Source organism: Medicago truncatula, chromosome 7, assembly GCF_003473485.1.
Source record: "Medicago truncatula cultivar Jemalong A17 chromosome 7, MtrunA17r5.0-ANR, whole genome shotgun sequence".
NCBI lineage: Eukaryota > Viridiplantae > Streptophyta > Magnoliopsida > Fabales > Fabaceae > Medicago > Medicago truncatula.
The window spans coordinates 54,128,417-54,144,746 of NC_053048.1; the positions used below are offsets into that span (position 1 = coordinate 54,128,417).

Genomic DNA, 16,330 nt, shown 5'->3' on the forward strand with positions numbered 1-16,330 from the left:
ACGTCAAATCAAAGCCACTGGAAAGCTAACTCAATTATCTACAACTTTCATGTTTACACCAAAGGTCAATTCAAAACAGAAACGTGTGAAAAAGACGCAAGAACATGAAACAGGACGTGCTGTCAGAGAGCAACTCGCCCCGGCAAGTAACTCCACTCACCATGGCGAGTTATGACAAATAGCTCTCGGGAAAACTCCATTTTTCACCCCAAAATCTCAATTTTAACTTCTCTATGCCCAAATTTGATCCCAAAACTTGTCTAACCATTCTATACATGTTAAGGCACTCAAAACCATATAAAACCTGAACCAAAACATTATTCAACACAAATCAGCATTTGACGCATTTTTCACAAAAGTTCTCAAGAACAACAAAAATTCACTTCAAGCTTTATGGTTAAGATTACCGAAGGTTTCAATCATTAAAAACAACATCTTATAACAAAAACAACAACAATTAGAAGTGAATTCATCAACAACAACATTATACTTCACCAATTTTGAGCAAAAACACAAGTATACATATATACATAACTTGAGCATATAAATTCATCATCAACAACTTAATTAACATCAAATTCACATACCCAAACATTGCATCAAAACATAAGCACAAATTTCACCAATTAAATCCACAATAATCACTTTATACAAATAGACACTTATGGGTAGAAGTAGAAAAAGAGTTTATACAAAAGATTATGAATGAAATTTAACCCTAATTTCTATAACATCAAACCTAACAACAACTACAAGGTTAAACCATTTTTCAGAATTATTCAACCCATTATTAGAGAAAGCTAGTCCCACCCTTACCTTAGATTGATTGACGAAGGACTCTACCGCTTTCTCTCCTCTGACTCTTCTCTTCTCTTGGTTTTCTCTCTTTTTCTCCAAAAACAGGTTTCACGTAATCCTTATTTTCTAATTCTAACTCTCCCTTTTATATAAATCACTAACCTATTTATTTTCTCTTATTTCCAAATCTGCCCTCCCAGTCTCAATATTCTATTATAATACATGTAACCTATATTTTCATCAAAGGATACAAGTTCTCTCTTAAGTACGGGGGTTTCCACTCGATTTGTTGCAGGTGCGGATGTTATGGTCACAAGAAAGAGCGTTGTGGAAAACTCCTTGGAGAAACAAACATTATTATGAAAAATACAACGGTGGTACTAGTGAAAGGCGAGGAGAAGACAAGCCCTAATTAAGTCATGGTAGAGAAGGTCCTTGCATTAAATAGTATCTCAAGTCTTTAAAAAAATTAACGGATTTTGACACATTAACATGTTTCTCAAATATCGTTTTATTATTTGTGATTTTTGTCCCAATCCAAATTTTGGCTATATATAGTATTTTATCTTCATATTTAAAATTGAAGCAATAAATTACCACTTATTGAGATAAAAAAGTTCACTTATATAAAGTGATAAAATTGAGGACAAAACTACAACTAAACATATAAAGTACTATAAATAATTAATATAATCTTAAAAAAAAAACATCACTCCCTTGTACATCACTCCCTTATTAGGGTTCGGTGGGGTTCTTAAAAAAACTATTAGTTTGATTGATTTTAATGGTAAAATCAACACTTCCTCCGTTTTTAAATATATGTCGCAATTTTATAAGGTATTCATATAATTTATTTTGACTATAATTTTAACTAATATATAAATACTAATATATAATTTCGTACTTTGTTTCATTTATTAAAGGTTTTTATTCCTTTGCACACCTTGTGCTAGGAAGACCTTTATGGTGGTAATATATTTCATTTTAACTTCTTAAAAAAAAAATATATATAAATACAAATGTGAACATGTAAGATGTTCAATTTATCTCAATGAATATTTTTATAATTTTTATTATAGATACTTATTGATATTAATAGTCAAAATTGTGTATTATCATTCGTAAAGTGATTGAGTGTTATATGTTTTTAAGAACAGAAGGAATATCATTTATTAAAAAATCCATAATTAATTATAGTTAATGGAATGATTAAGTGAGTGATCTCATTTCTCAAGTTTTGGTCTCTCTTGATTGATTGATTGTTTTTTTATTTTATTTGATGTGAAAAAGTTTTGGAGAATCCTAACCAGCACCTTCTGGACAATGATTAAGGATCCAAAACAAGTAGTAAAAGTTTATAAAAAAACTGTGTAACAATTACTTGATCAAAAGTAACTTCTTAGAGCACCTCCGACGGCTATAAAATTGAGTTACGTCCACCAGCTGTAATTACAAACATGGTTATTTTGCAAAAAAAAATTCCTTGGAGTTCGACAGGCTGGAGTCACCGTACTTTGAATAAACAAGTTATAAAAATTGTTACCGTTCTGAAAAATATGACAGCCATTGTGGATTTTTACTTATTCTCTTTTTGTTACTTTTGAAATTCTTGTACCTATAAATTGGGTTCATTTGCAAAAAAAAGATTCACTTTTTTCATCACATTTCATCTCGTTGCTTTTATTTTTAACCCACACGATTATTCTCTTATAATTTTAATTTCACAATTTTATCTCTTTGGTCTTCATTTGATAATACATTTTATTCAATTATTCATTTCTTCACTTCAAATTTATTTTTATTTATGTCAAATAGGTCCCAATCAATATAATTATCAACAATTTTTGTTGCATTTTATGCAAAATCAACAACACCCTAGTTCTCAAAATTCTCAATTTTTTTCACCACCAACAAACTCCACCGTGTTTCCATCACCACCACCAACAAACCCCAACATATTTTATAGGCCTCAAAAAGATACACAAGGTGTACAATTTACTCATTGCGAACTTGGAACATCTATTGGGTCTATGTCAGAATGTCAAGTTCCACAATTTTCAACTCAAGTTGGTCTTGAAAATATTTCACTTGTGGAGAAAAAAAGACGTTCAACTCAAAAAAAACCTCGGGAGCTATTCACAAGAGATGAGGATATACTTCTTATTCAAACATGGCTCAATATTTCAAAGGTTCTATTGTGGAAAATGATCAAAAAGCAGAAAGATTTTGGTCAAGAATCGCTACTAATTATAATCAGTATCGCAGGCAGTTGCGAGAGAAGGGGCCTAGTCAATTAAAATTTCGATTTAATCGAATAAGTGGTCCCGTTCAAAAATTTTTCGGGTGCTACAATTCAGCTATTAATGAAAAGAAAAGTGGGACCTCGAAGAATGACATCATGGATATTGCACATGTTTTTTTTTTTCTCAAGATGATGGTGCTCCATTCAATCTTGAGTATGCATGGAGGTTGTTGAAATATGAACCTAAATGGAAGGGAGCATATATTGAAACTTCTTCAAAAAGAACAAAAACTTCTACTAGTGGGGCATACTCTTCATCACCAAACCCAAAGACACCTTAAAGTTATGAATTTAATTCAACATCTCCAATGGAGCGTTCAATGGGGCAAAAGGCGGCAAAAAGGAAGGCAAAGGCTAAAGTAAATGCAAGTGCGACCGAAACATCTTCTAAGGCCATGCATGATACAATGGATAAAAGAGTGGCGGCCATGGAAAAACTCGCACACCTTAAGGAGGAAGAAAACATTTTAAAGAAGGAGGAGATGGAGTTTAAGGCAATGCAAGTCATGTCAGACATGTCCACGATGAATGAGAGTCAACGTCAAGTTCATGAAAAATATTGTAATAAGCTCAAAGAAAAGTATGGATCTTAGTTAAGATGAAATGTTGTAGTATTATTAAAATTTAATATTATGTAGTATCTATTTTAGTCAAACTAGCCGTTAGTAAAAGACACTGTATTTATTTTATTCATTTTTAATTATGTATGTCATGATTTTAATGTTAATTTTCAATTATTGTTATAAAAATTTAAATTTTATTTTATTTTAAATTATTTTCATATTAATATTAATTTAAAATAATTAAATTAATATTTTAAATTGTAATAAAATTAAATATGAATATAATATTAATTTGTGATGCAAAGTTGTGGGACCCAATATGAGTTTTTTAGAACTCACCATTGGAGTTCAAAATGAGAGAGTTGCTTCAAGATGATGTGTCACAATGGGACCACAAAATAATCATTTGTATGGATCACCACCGGAGTTGCTCTTATATTTCCAAAATAAAATTTTTATTTGTTGAAAGACCAAAAAAAATTTATATTGAGAAGTAAAGTTGTTTTGTGTCAAGTGTGATGGGAGCCTGGAGAGAAGGTTGTAGGATGTGTGTCGATCAAATGGTTAAAATGTCAACTTATATTATACATTGCTAAAAAAAAAGAGAAATGATATTTAAACATTCATTATTTGACAACTTTTGTGATAATTCTCTCTGTCTCTCTCTCATTGTATTTTTATTCTTTTTTTTTCCTTTTTCTTTCTCTATTGTTATTGTTCAATAAAAAAAAATTGTCATTAAAAAGTTGTTGGAAATTGATTGTCAAAATTAGAGCTGTCACAACAGGCCGGGCCGTATAGGCCGACCCGTTTAGCCCAAATAAATATAGGGCTTAGGCCTAAAATATTGAGCCCGAATTTTAACAGGGCTTTTTAGCCCGGCCCTTAAATACCTGGTACCCGTTAGGGCTAGCCCGAACGGGCCACGGGTAGCCCGCATAAGAAAAAAAAACCTATAAATTATATATAGTTTTTAAATAATTCTTTACTTAGTTGATTATCAAAGTAAAAAACAAAAGTGAAAATTCAATGAATTAACACAAATATAAATGTAATATAAAATTATATTTATTCGTTTCGTTATTTATAGTTTTAAAGATCGAATATATAAATATCAATAACCATAGCGTATCTAATTTATTTAAAATCATTTTCCTCGTCGTTTTAGTTTACGACTTTTGTACGAAAATGTTTACAATTTATTTTTGTGCTAGACATTATTTAAACATATTAAAAATATTATTTATAAAAAAATTATAGTAGTGTTTTATAGTACTTTTTAAAATAAAAAATATATAATTTTTAATACGGATTTTTTCCACGGATTCTAAAGACTAGTATGCGACAAATGAATAGGTAGAACTTTACAAGACCCACCAAACAACAAGACTATAGAATGCATAGCCGTAAGATTTGTGCATCCATTACCTATTGCACAAGTTACAGTTACTTACCATAACTGTTCAAGATTTTTTTATTCTAGTATTTCGGTTATCCACATGATCAAGTATAATTTTTCTTTAACAGTTGTTAGGTGTTGTCTGGCATCATAATTGTAGCACCAACTCATAAGAATGTACATTTAAAAGAAAATTGTTGTGACTGATGTTATGTACATTAACTTCTTCATAGTTGCAGACTCCTGAAGTTGTTTCATGATCAATTCATGGAAGCAAAGCAACACCATCAAAACTTGGTCAAAATAATTTCGCTCATAAATTCTTCAGGTGCTGCACCAAAAAGAGGGGAATAAAACTGCTTTAGAACCTCCTAACTTGATATAAAAATGAAGATACACAGCATCAAAGACTAACTGGTACTGGTAGTCTCCTTAAAAATGAGACAAGCATTTTTAATAATCAAAATCACATTGAACATTTTTTATTTTATTTAAAATATAGATTGTAGAACCTCTGCCACTGGAATTCTATCGGTGTCGGGATGCATTCCTATGGGTGTTGCATTTGCAAGAATTGCACCTTTCACTGGCTGAAAGTTTACCAAGTTTTTATAAGACTGAACTTCACCAAATACAGCACAAGCAAGAGATCTGGACTTGTCTTTTTGAACAAAATGAGAGAGTAAGGAATCACATTTACATAACATAACACATACTCTAGAGATCTAAGAAGTTTACATATCACGCCCATTAATTGGCTCAGAAAATACCAGTATTTCTCAGTTTATTTGTCAATCAAATGCTATATAGAGGTATGGAGTATATAGCATAGTTCAAATAAGTTATGGTCCAAAATTGACTAATTTCTAACAATTATATATATTATTAAATAATCAATGGTAATTACAAGTTTGTCTAGTGTGAAGCAAAACACCCTTGTGACTAGTTTGTTGGTTAAACTTAAGCTCCAGCATCAGAAAAACCAAAGAAAATTAAAATTTATATAGACATGATATGCCTTATTTATACCAAAATCAATGTCAAAGATGACTATACGAGCTCCTCTGGTTTTAGCACCAAATGCAAGTGCTTTCCCTGCACCTCCCGCACGAACAAACAATCGTCCATCAAGGGGGTGAACCTGAAGATGTTTCACCATCATTGCAACTATGCTCTGACAATTGTTCCATTGGAATCGCTAAATCAGTAATTATCACACCAATTGTAATTTGACCTTGATAAAGGATAAGATTTCATCAAAGAATATTTGCATTGTAACTACAAAAAGTAAATAAGACAGAATCCTTCATAATAGAGAAAACTGAAACATGGAAGATAATTACTTTTGTAGATGGAAAGCAGTCTTGTTTCTGCATTTATCAATTCAAGTTTTTAACAAAGTTGGTCCTTGATATTGTTTCACAACTTCTTTGGCCAAGTAATAAGGAGTTTGACCTTTCGCCTTTTGGTGTTCATTTAATTGCTTTAGCTCTAAGAATTTCATTTTCACCAATACATTTGACAAGTTCAAGGAAATTATAATAAGAATTACCTATGAGTGCATCTTCAATTGCTGTTATTGATGCCTCGCAATCTGTATTATAACCAACAAGCTTGCCATCTCTTGGTTCTCTTGTAATAGTATTAACAGCTCCTATAGAATGGTAGAGTGTTATGGGAAACAAATCGAATAAGTATTATTACTGAAAAATCATTACATGGACGAACAACCGCATCTCAAGTCTGTTTTATACGGTCACATAACTGTGTTATCATTTTGCAAATAATTCATCTATTTCATATAATCAATTCTTTCTTCGCTATATAAAACTAGCTTAAATTATCTAACAAACATGAGATCATATACAGTGCAGAAAACAAAATAAAGCTCAGCAATTTCACATACATACAAACTAAAAAAGACTTGGGCCTTTTTTTTTTCCTCAATATATATTTATAGGAGAGAAGAACTATCTTGGAAGTTAAGATCAAGCCATAATGTCGGATAACCACCATAGAACACTTCAAAATGTTACATGGAAGAACAATTAACCTGAGCAAGTGGATGAATTTCATCACAAAACCTTAGAACTTCTTCCTTATACTACAGTTCATAATTCATAAGAAAGAAGAAATAAAGACAAACACTTAATGGTTAACTTGATAACAAAGTGAATAAAACACTATGGTTGCAGTAAATTAAATTCTTGTCTTAGAAGAGAACATTTGACATACCTAAAATCAGTAAAATCAGGACTTGGATAGGTCCGAAGGGACAATATATCGACAAGGGACTATATGGTCTTAAGAACACTCTTAATTCCGAAGGGACGGAAGGGAGTAGAAAAAGGAGAAGGACTTGTCAACACAAGTCGAAGGAGGGAGAAGAGAGGAAAAACACAGGAAGCATCAACTGTGAATTTCGGTGTGTGGAATGCACTGTGTGAGCTCTCTATTCACAACTACTAATAAGTGAGAAACTTTGGGAGCAAGTAATTCATATATTAGATCTAGTACAAAAAATATCTCAAATTGAGTCTCAAAATAATCATATTGAGTACAAAAATATATTATTCAGTACAGAAATATATTATTGAGTATCAATATATATTTCAAATCATGTACTAAAATATATTAGATTGCCTACTCAAATATTTCAGATTGTGTTCCAAAATATTCTAGATTGCGTTCCAAAATATTTTAGCAAAATTTGGAGACTAAGAAAACACTTTCTAATAATGATTAAATTAATTATTTAATTTATCATTTTCAAATAATAAAATATATATATCAATATATCTATTTTTTCTCTTGTGCTTACTTCGTTCACATAATTATGTACCCCTATTAGAGGTACACCCCCAATATATAAACACTACTGATGTGTGTGTTCCATCCGCTATGGGACTTCCACTTTTTTCAATTTACACAACACCTACCCAACATGGGAATTTGTGTTTAGTCTTTTTAACTCAATTTCCACACATGTTCCAACAGATCCCATCACAGTTTACATGTCTGAAGGAAGGATTATGCAATGTAGGGCCTTTGCTGTGGCTAACTGGTTTTGAGATGAGATGAGTCCAAAAACTTCGGTATTCGCATTTACATGTTCCAATTTATAGGCTTCCTGTAGACTATGAAGAGAAGGCAGGCCAGGGATTGGATTTCTTGCCAAAGATCCACAGACAAAGAAACCGCCAAACTTTGGACACAGAAATTGGCTTATCAAACCGCTTTCTCCAATCGAATAAGCTATTAATGGTACCTTCAAATCATTAACAGAGCAGGCATATCACCAAGTCCTCAAACAGTTATACTTTATGCTTGAATCTATGAATTAAGCTTCTTTTTTTTTTTCCCTCTAAAGAAATGTTCATGCCTGACAATAAGGAAACAAGCTGAATATTCTTGTTATTTCTGTTATATCAGCTGCATGTGCGACAAGTTTGATGATATCTGTTCCTGTAGCCTGCATGAGTGCAACAAGTTGAAGAAGTTCTTCTGTCGGAGGAGTGATACCATCCACAAAGCAGGACGCAATAATTTTGCCGTGTATATTATGATTTCTCTTATGTTAACACAATAGCCGTAAGGTGAGAAGCTGCCTGAAAAAACATGAAAACAATGTTTGTCAAGGAAATTTACATAATAATTCAAAAATATTATAACTACAGTTATATGTTGAATAATAGATAATCAATTGTCAGATACCCCTCTCTGAGTGCCAAGGCCAGTCTAAAAAAACAACGGTTCTTTCATAGTGAGATGTGATGGATAATGTAATAAGAAATCAACATAGAGATGGGAATGGAATAAATATAGTACTACTATAAAAGTGATGTGGAAGAAAGGGATGGTGAAATAGTAAATCTAGTTTGATCTTCAAAAACATCATTAATTGGTCATCATTTATCAATCTCCGACAGGACCTATGATGCAGATACATTTTCTTAATGCTATTAGAGACAAAGATTGGTAGAATGAAAGCGATCTTTCACACAACTAGTGCAAATAGAACACTGTACTGTACTATTTAATGTAAATTTTGTGAGTACTGTCTGTAATATTACTAGGATTTCCACCCGTCCAACGCACGGGCGAATAAAACGATTTTATGTGATGTTAACAAATTATCACTCTTAACATATCACCAAAATAATAACATTTACTATACTTGTTAAACAAATCGGATTATAATGTCATCATCAAAATAACGATGTCATCGTTTGACATATATAGTTCAATTTAGTCTAAATCATTAACATAGTTCACAACTATTATTGATCAATTTTTTTTTTTGACACACCTATTGTTGATCAATATATTGAATACAAAAGTTAATAACAATATAATTAGACCTTCATTATAAATAGAAACATAACTGATATCCCCATGTTTGAGAAACATAACCGATGTTAAATCAAATCCTTATAGCCTCCCGTATTTGAATCATAGTGTTTGTAGTTAATATAAAGAAATGAATGGAAATGCTAATAACAATATGATGATACCTTCATTATAAATAGAAACATAAATTAAATACTTATAGCCCCATGTTTGAGGAATATAGCACTTTGATCTTAAATCGAATACCTAAAGCATCCCGTGTTTGAATCATAGTGTTTGTAGTTAATATGACCATACAACTCCATTCTTATACAAAAGAGAGACCATGGTATAAAAATAAGAAACTTGTCTATTAAATGTTTGAAGAAGCCCATGGTTAAAATCGTTGATCCCTATCTATAACTTCAAAGACTTAAAATTTATTTCAATTATTCTTTAATTTTGTTGATCAAGAAAAAGAGGATACTATAAAACTTGCTTGTCTAACGTCAATTATTCAATTATTCTTTTATTTCAATTATTTTGATGAATATCCAATGCTCTCAAGTTAACAACTATTATTGATCCAAATACAGTTCCAAAAGAGATAAAATAATACAAAAATTATGGCCCTAAAAAAAACAGACTTAAACAAAAGTTTTGAATGATTCTAAGGTTTGATAGTTACATGATCTTAATACTTAGATCCTCCACCATTTGCTTTCCATTTACCCTTGGCTGCAAAGAAAGAAATTGTGAGAGAACACAACTGACAACAATATATGACAGAAAAGTCTATTCAAATCTTGTAAGTTGGGTATCATTATCAAATTGAAAGAAGCTACAAATAATAACAATCAAACATGGCTATGTATAAATTTTGAAACCTTTATCTGCTGTCATTGAAATGGTAAAAGAACATGTGAAGTAAAACAACAAAGTTGTAAATGATTCATGAGAAAGATTTTCTTCTAATATAATGTTTCTTAATTTTCAATTGTTTTCAATGCTGAAACTTAAGTGAGGAAATTCATATTACAAATTCAAAGCCTATTTTTGAAAATATTATCACAAATTCAAAAATAAAAAAGTATTACTAAAGAAAAAGGATAACTGAAAATGTTTCATGTGTAAATATCTTCAAATATTTTAAGTCAAGTAATTTAAATTGTAAAATCAACTAAACATGAGTTGGTTTGGTGATAGTGTGCGTAGGAAGGTGGGTGATGGTTCTGATACGTTGTTTTGGTTCCACTGGTGGTGTGGAGGGGCGCCCCTTAGAGAGCAGTTTCCCAGGTTGTTTGATTTAGCTGTAGACAAATATACTACTGTAGCTAACATGTTGCCCTTGAGATTGTCGCGGGGTGGTGAGGGGTGGAGTTGGAGGCGGTGGTTGTGGGCGTGGGAGGAGATTGTCTTAGAGGAGTGTAGGACTTTACTGCTTGATGTTTCTCTGTTTACTGATATTTCAGATTCTTGGATTTGGCTTCCGAACCCTATAGGAGGTTATTCTGTTAGAGGTGCTTATGAGGTGTTAACAGCGACTGGCAACTCCATCACGGATAGTGCTGTGGATTTGATTTGGCATCATCAGGTTCCTTTGAAGGTGTCGATATTTGCTTGGCGTCTTATGAGGGATCGGTTATCGACGAGATCAAATTTGGCATCAAGAGGCATCTTACAGTTAGACACTGCTCTTTGTGTCACAGGGTGTGGTTCGATTGAAACATCAGATCATTTATTTCTATCATGCCCGTTTTTTGCGGAGTTATGGGAGCAATTGCGGCTCTGGATAGGCTGTGTGGGGGTCGACTCCAACATTATTTCTAATCACTTCGTGCAGTTCACTTGTCTATCAGGTTTTGCCAAAGCTAGGCGATCGTTTCTTCAGTTAATCTGGCTTTTGACTACTTGGGTGATTTGGAGTGAGCGTAATAATCGTTTGTTTAAAAATGTTGTAACCGAGGCTCCTAGATTGCTTGATAAAATCAAATTGTTATCGTTAGTGTGACTTAAAGCTAAAAATGCCACTTTTGTTTTTGGAACTCATATGTGGTGGTCATGTCCTTTAGCTTGTTTGGGCATTGGATAATCACCGGTGGATTTTTCCTCTTGTTTTAGTCCATTGTATATTGGTAGTAGTCTTTTATGCACACCTTGTGCTAAGAGATTGCTATTGTTTTTGGTAATATAATTTCATTTTGGCTTGTTAAAAAAAAAGATTGATCCTGTTTTCCATCGAATCTATTGTGAAAATGTTAAAAGCAGTAGTCAAAGCTAGCTTCAAAGTAGTCTTTAAAATGGCAAAAAAGAAACTATCCTAAGATATCAAATTTCAATGTTGATGCCTCTAATTACTTGTTTTGTGTATCTAGAATTATAGTTATAAAGAGAAACCCAAAAAAACCAGGAACAAATGAACTGAACAGAAATTCTTTTATTAATCAAAAGGTTGATTCTGAAATAAAATAAAAAATGAAAATTGAGACATGGAAACAACCTGTTGCAAATTGCAATTTCTCAATCTCCTGTGATCTTCTCGAGACATGAATCAACATCCAAGAGGTGTAAATAGTCTCGCATGTTCTTGTTCACTCATCTTAATCTCTACAAAACAAAAATAAACATCAATAACTAAGTTCATAAAAGAATAATAAGACACATCACTAAAATGTTAAAAACATTCAAATTAAAACTTTTGAAAAACATATTTAATGAAAACAAAAGTGATAAGGAAATTATTCAAACAAATTTGAAGACAACGATAAATGATAAATAAGCATCTTAATAACAAATTCCAGAAATCAAATTAAATCGAAAAAATAAATCATGTAAACATTTTTTCAAATATAGAAACGCAAAAATAGAATTGCAAAAACAGGAAACCAACAACCTATCATATCTGAAGCTAATATTAATGCTTAGAGAAGGACAAAAACAGGAAACCAACAACCTCTCTTCTCTTCCTAACAATGCCAATATATTTTTTCTACCTATAGCCAAATAGCCCATAATTTAGGCTTGTATAAAAAATATAACTAAGATGTGTCACTTTTATAACCCACTTAGAGAATTAATTCCAGCAATAAAAGGGAAAAATAGAGTATATCCAAATGGTTCAAAACATGATTGATAATCTAAATCAAAGCTACAAAGTGAAGAGAGGTAATAGTAACTTCAGATCTATCAATATCTCAAAAGCTACAACACCAGCTCACTGTGTTTACCACAAAATAATAATAACAAAACCATAAAATCACAAAAATCAAAGATTGTTAATGACACAAACATTATCAGCTCAGAACATGGGATGTGATATTGTTAATTTCGTTAGGCATATAAATACTCATCAGTTTCACATAACCGTTTCACATACTCATCAATTTGAAATAGGTTATAAATAAGTCAGTTTAAAATTCGTAAGGATTTAAACTTCGATAGATAATGGAGGATGGCTTGTATATTATTAAGATGTCCTCGTTCGTTCTTCTCATAAAACGGAAACAATTTGGGATTTTTCTCAAATGAATGAATTTAAAATTGCAAACAAATAGACAGCAACGTAAAAGATGTGTTTCTAATAAACAAAATGAAGATTATGTTAAGACAAATTACAAAAAACTTAAGTTCAATAAAGCACATCATCACAAAAATCAGTGCTAATTTTCAGCTGAATGATGTGGAATCTAATTCAGAAATTTTTTGTTGAATGTTTAGGATCATACCCTTGTGTCTTGAATCATAGATCATAAATAAGTACTATAATCTAACATGCAAAAAATCCTCATATTAGTTTTTAGCATAAAATAACATTTCTTAAAAATCATATTCTTTTTTTGAAGGATTAAAAATCATATTCTTGAATGTTAATCTTGTTGCATTCAATATTTGTCCTAAAAACCATTCATATATACTATAGTAGGAGCTTAAACAAAATAACACGCTAAATATATAAAAATCACAATGCAACATGGTTGATGCAAGAGATATGATATGATCTTCAAGGTGCATATTGCATAGTCGTTAAATATTAATTCACACAAATAACATAAAATTCTAGTCAAATAAATAAACTATGTTCAAAATTGCATATCTTAAGGATCAAATAACACCAATAAAATCATATTTAGACAGTGAGTCATTAGAACAAACCAAATTAGAACAATGCTAAATATCAATGATGAGATCCTTCATTATTTCTTCCTGAGTTGACCATATATATCATCCAATGTAGTATCTGCAAATAGATCATTGTATGAAAATAATTAAAACTCAATCTCATGGCAACCGGATACAAAACTATAAATAATGAACATGGAAAGAACAATAAAACGTAAGTTTAATTGGTTCAACAACAGTGAGGTTGAGATGCTGAATCTGACACACTCCAAATTAACTAAAGAAAATCATATTTTCTTCTTCAAAAAACTCAAAAGTTCAACAAAAACAAAAATCAATATATTATAGAAGCCAAATTAAAAAAGCAACAATATATTTATTTCAAATCAAGCGTGAATTTTCATGTTGATAGGAACAATTAGGAAACAAATGCAAACATTCCAAACACAATATTATAAAAGGATTATTTTGCTTTGTAACTTACACCGTAGAGTGCAGTATTTGTTAGAGGATTCATCTTTGAAAGAAGGTCCTAGAGTGAGATTGTAACACTTATCAGAATCAGGATCCGCCTTGAGTTCTTCTTTAGATTTGTGTGTCACTATGGAAGAAAAGTCCAGGAACTTGACACGGCTTGTTTGGATGAATTTTTATTAAACTCATTAGATTCAAAAATAAATGAACAGATAAAGATAAACCAAATCGACAAAGTACATATCGTATCCTCATCTATCCTTCTATCACACTCTAAACTCTCTAAAAAAAATCCATAATCAACATAATTATAATAGAACCTGACTATTTTATTTTTACATCTTTCAGCACCACCAAAACAATTTTATTGACTACATTATCAGATTGTATTATTCATTGCAAAAACAAATAGAATGAATCTGAAAATTCGAAAATGGCCATGGATGAATCCTTACCTCCGTCGCAGAAGTGTGTGCTGCTTCCGTATTCTTCTAGTCACAGATTACATCAAAAAGTGGATGAAATAGAAATCTGAAAATTTAGATGGAGAGGAAGATAAAGAACAAGGAGTGAGAGATTGAAAGGAATTCTTCAACTATATAGCAAAAAAAATCACAAAAATGCACAAAAGAAGATCAACAACACAAATCCAAAACAAAATCAATATCAAAACTAACATTCTTTTTACTGTGACATTTTCTCAAACACTTGGTGAGTGCTAAATTTCACAGTAAATAAATCAAGTCAAATACAAAACTAAAACAAATTTAACACCAACTTCAATCAACAAATATGAAGATTTCGTAATGAATAATACAATCTGATAATGTAGTCAATAAATACAATCTGATAATACAATATTCTAAAATATAAATCCGAAATAAAAAAATAGAACAACTATGGAGTATAAGGGGTACCTTGAAAATATTCAAACTGATGAAGATTTCAATAGCTTGAACATGAACACAAATCATGAATTCAAAGACAAAAAGGATTTAGAAATCTTACCTCTCTTGCCGTTAGCGTGCTTCTTCGTCGTCGATATCATCAGAGAGTGGTTATACATTGATATTGGTGATTGTGAAACTGAAATGGTTTTTTTCTTGTGAAGAAGAAACTGGAATGGCAGAAATGTGTGATTCTGAAAGTAGAAAAGGTGAGAGAGAGAGAGAGAGAGAGAGAGAGAGAGAGAGAGAGAGAGAGAGAGAGAGATGGTTATGAATAATGGAGAAGGAAGATAAGAGAGAGTAAGGAGCCAAATGTGAGAGATTCAAAATTCAAATTCAAATTGAAAAAAGGGGATTCAGTGTGTCACAGAAGTTTGAAGAAGGGAATCATAGAAGAGAAAGTGTGTTTCTGCGTGTACAGTGAGAATGAGACTGGTTTTTTCCAATTTCAGCGTGAGACAGAGAAAGAAGAAATTTGTTTTTCTGACATACAAAATCTTAATGAAGACAAGTAAATGACGTTTTTGCCCTCAGCGGCAGTTAACTACCGCTCAATTTATCCGGCGGTAGTTAACTACCGCTTTATATCAACACAGCATAAAAAAAAATGGTTAATTATGTTTAAGGTTCCTATAAATAAACATGTTTTGAACATTAATCCCTACTTAAATTTTCATAAATTTTTAGTCCCAACGTTTTTCACGTTTGTAAGTTTCGTCCCTACTATTAACTACTTTTTGCTGACTGATTCAAAAACCACAGCAGAACGATTTGATACTGATCCATAACTTTCCACATGTCTTAAAGAAGAGATTTGTATCGACCACAAATAAATTACTCCCTCCATTTCAAAATACATGTCCATTTTGGAGAAATTGCACTAACCAAGAAACAAAATAAATTTTGTTATTTTTGATGAAAATATGTGTGTTTTCTATAATACCCTTAATCATTTATTATTTTATTTTATTTTTTTTCTCTCTCTACAATAAATATGCAAGGGTATTATTGACAAGACAATAATTAATGTTGCATTGAAACTTGAAAGTGACAAGTATTGTGAAACAAAATTATTCTCTAAAATGAATAAGTATTATGAAACGGAGGGAGTATTGAATTGCATTTATTGAATGATGATCATGTGTTGGTAGTGAAGTGAGAGCTCAAGTTTAACTCATAGGAGGATGAATATAGGGTCTAATTCAGATAAGTTGAAAATAGAATTTGAAAACACCAACAAGTACAAGTGTCTACAATGATAAGCTAAATATGACTGTCATTGACATGATCAAGACATCAAGTTGGTAGACCAAATGGAATTTTTCTAAATGATAAGGACATTGAATTTATCATTTCAAGGAAATAATTGCACCAATTAGAAAAGTTGCAGCTGCAGATC

At 31.3% G+C, this 16,330-nt stretch overlaps 1 long non-coding RNA gene and 1 pseudogene across 5 annotated transcripts; both read right to left on the reverse strand.

The window, feature by feature from the left end:
• Positions 1–5,553: 5,553 nt before the first annotated feature.
• LOC11433320 (bifunctional 3-dehydroquinate dehydratase/shikimate dehydrogenase, chloroplastic-like) lies at positions 5,554–8,639 on the reverse strand (annotated as a pseudogene).
• Positions 8,640–9,912: 1,273 nt separating this feature from the next.
• LOC11433321 (uncharacterized) lies at positions 9,913–15,406 on the reverse strand. 5 transcript variants are annotated; one of them, XR_003006588.2, is made up of 6 exons: positions 14,993–15,402; positions 14,440–14,515; positions 13,995–14,133; positions 13,544–13,628; positions 11,892–11,998; positions 9,913–10,129 (listed from the first exon to the last, which is right to left on the reverse strand). It is a non-coding gene; the product is annotated as an uncharacterized lncRNA (long non-coding RNA). The 5 variants fall into 5 exon arrangements; XR_003006586.2 differs by having other exon boundaries at positions 13,995–14,143; positions 14,993–15,401; XR_005643276.1 differs by having other exon boundaries at positions 13,995–14,143; positions 14,902–15,401.
• Between the last annotated feature and the right edge of the window lie 924 nt (positions 15,407–16,330).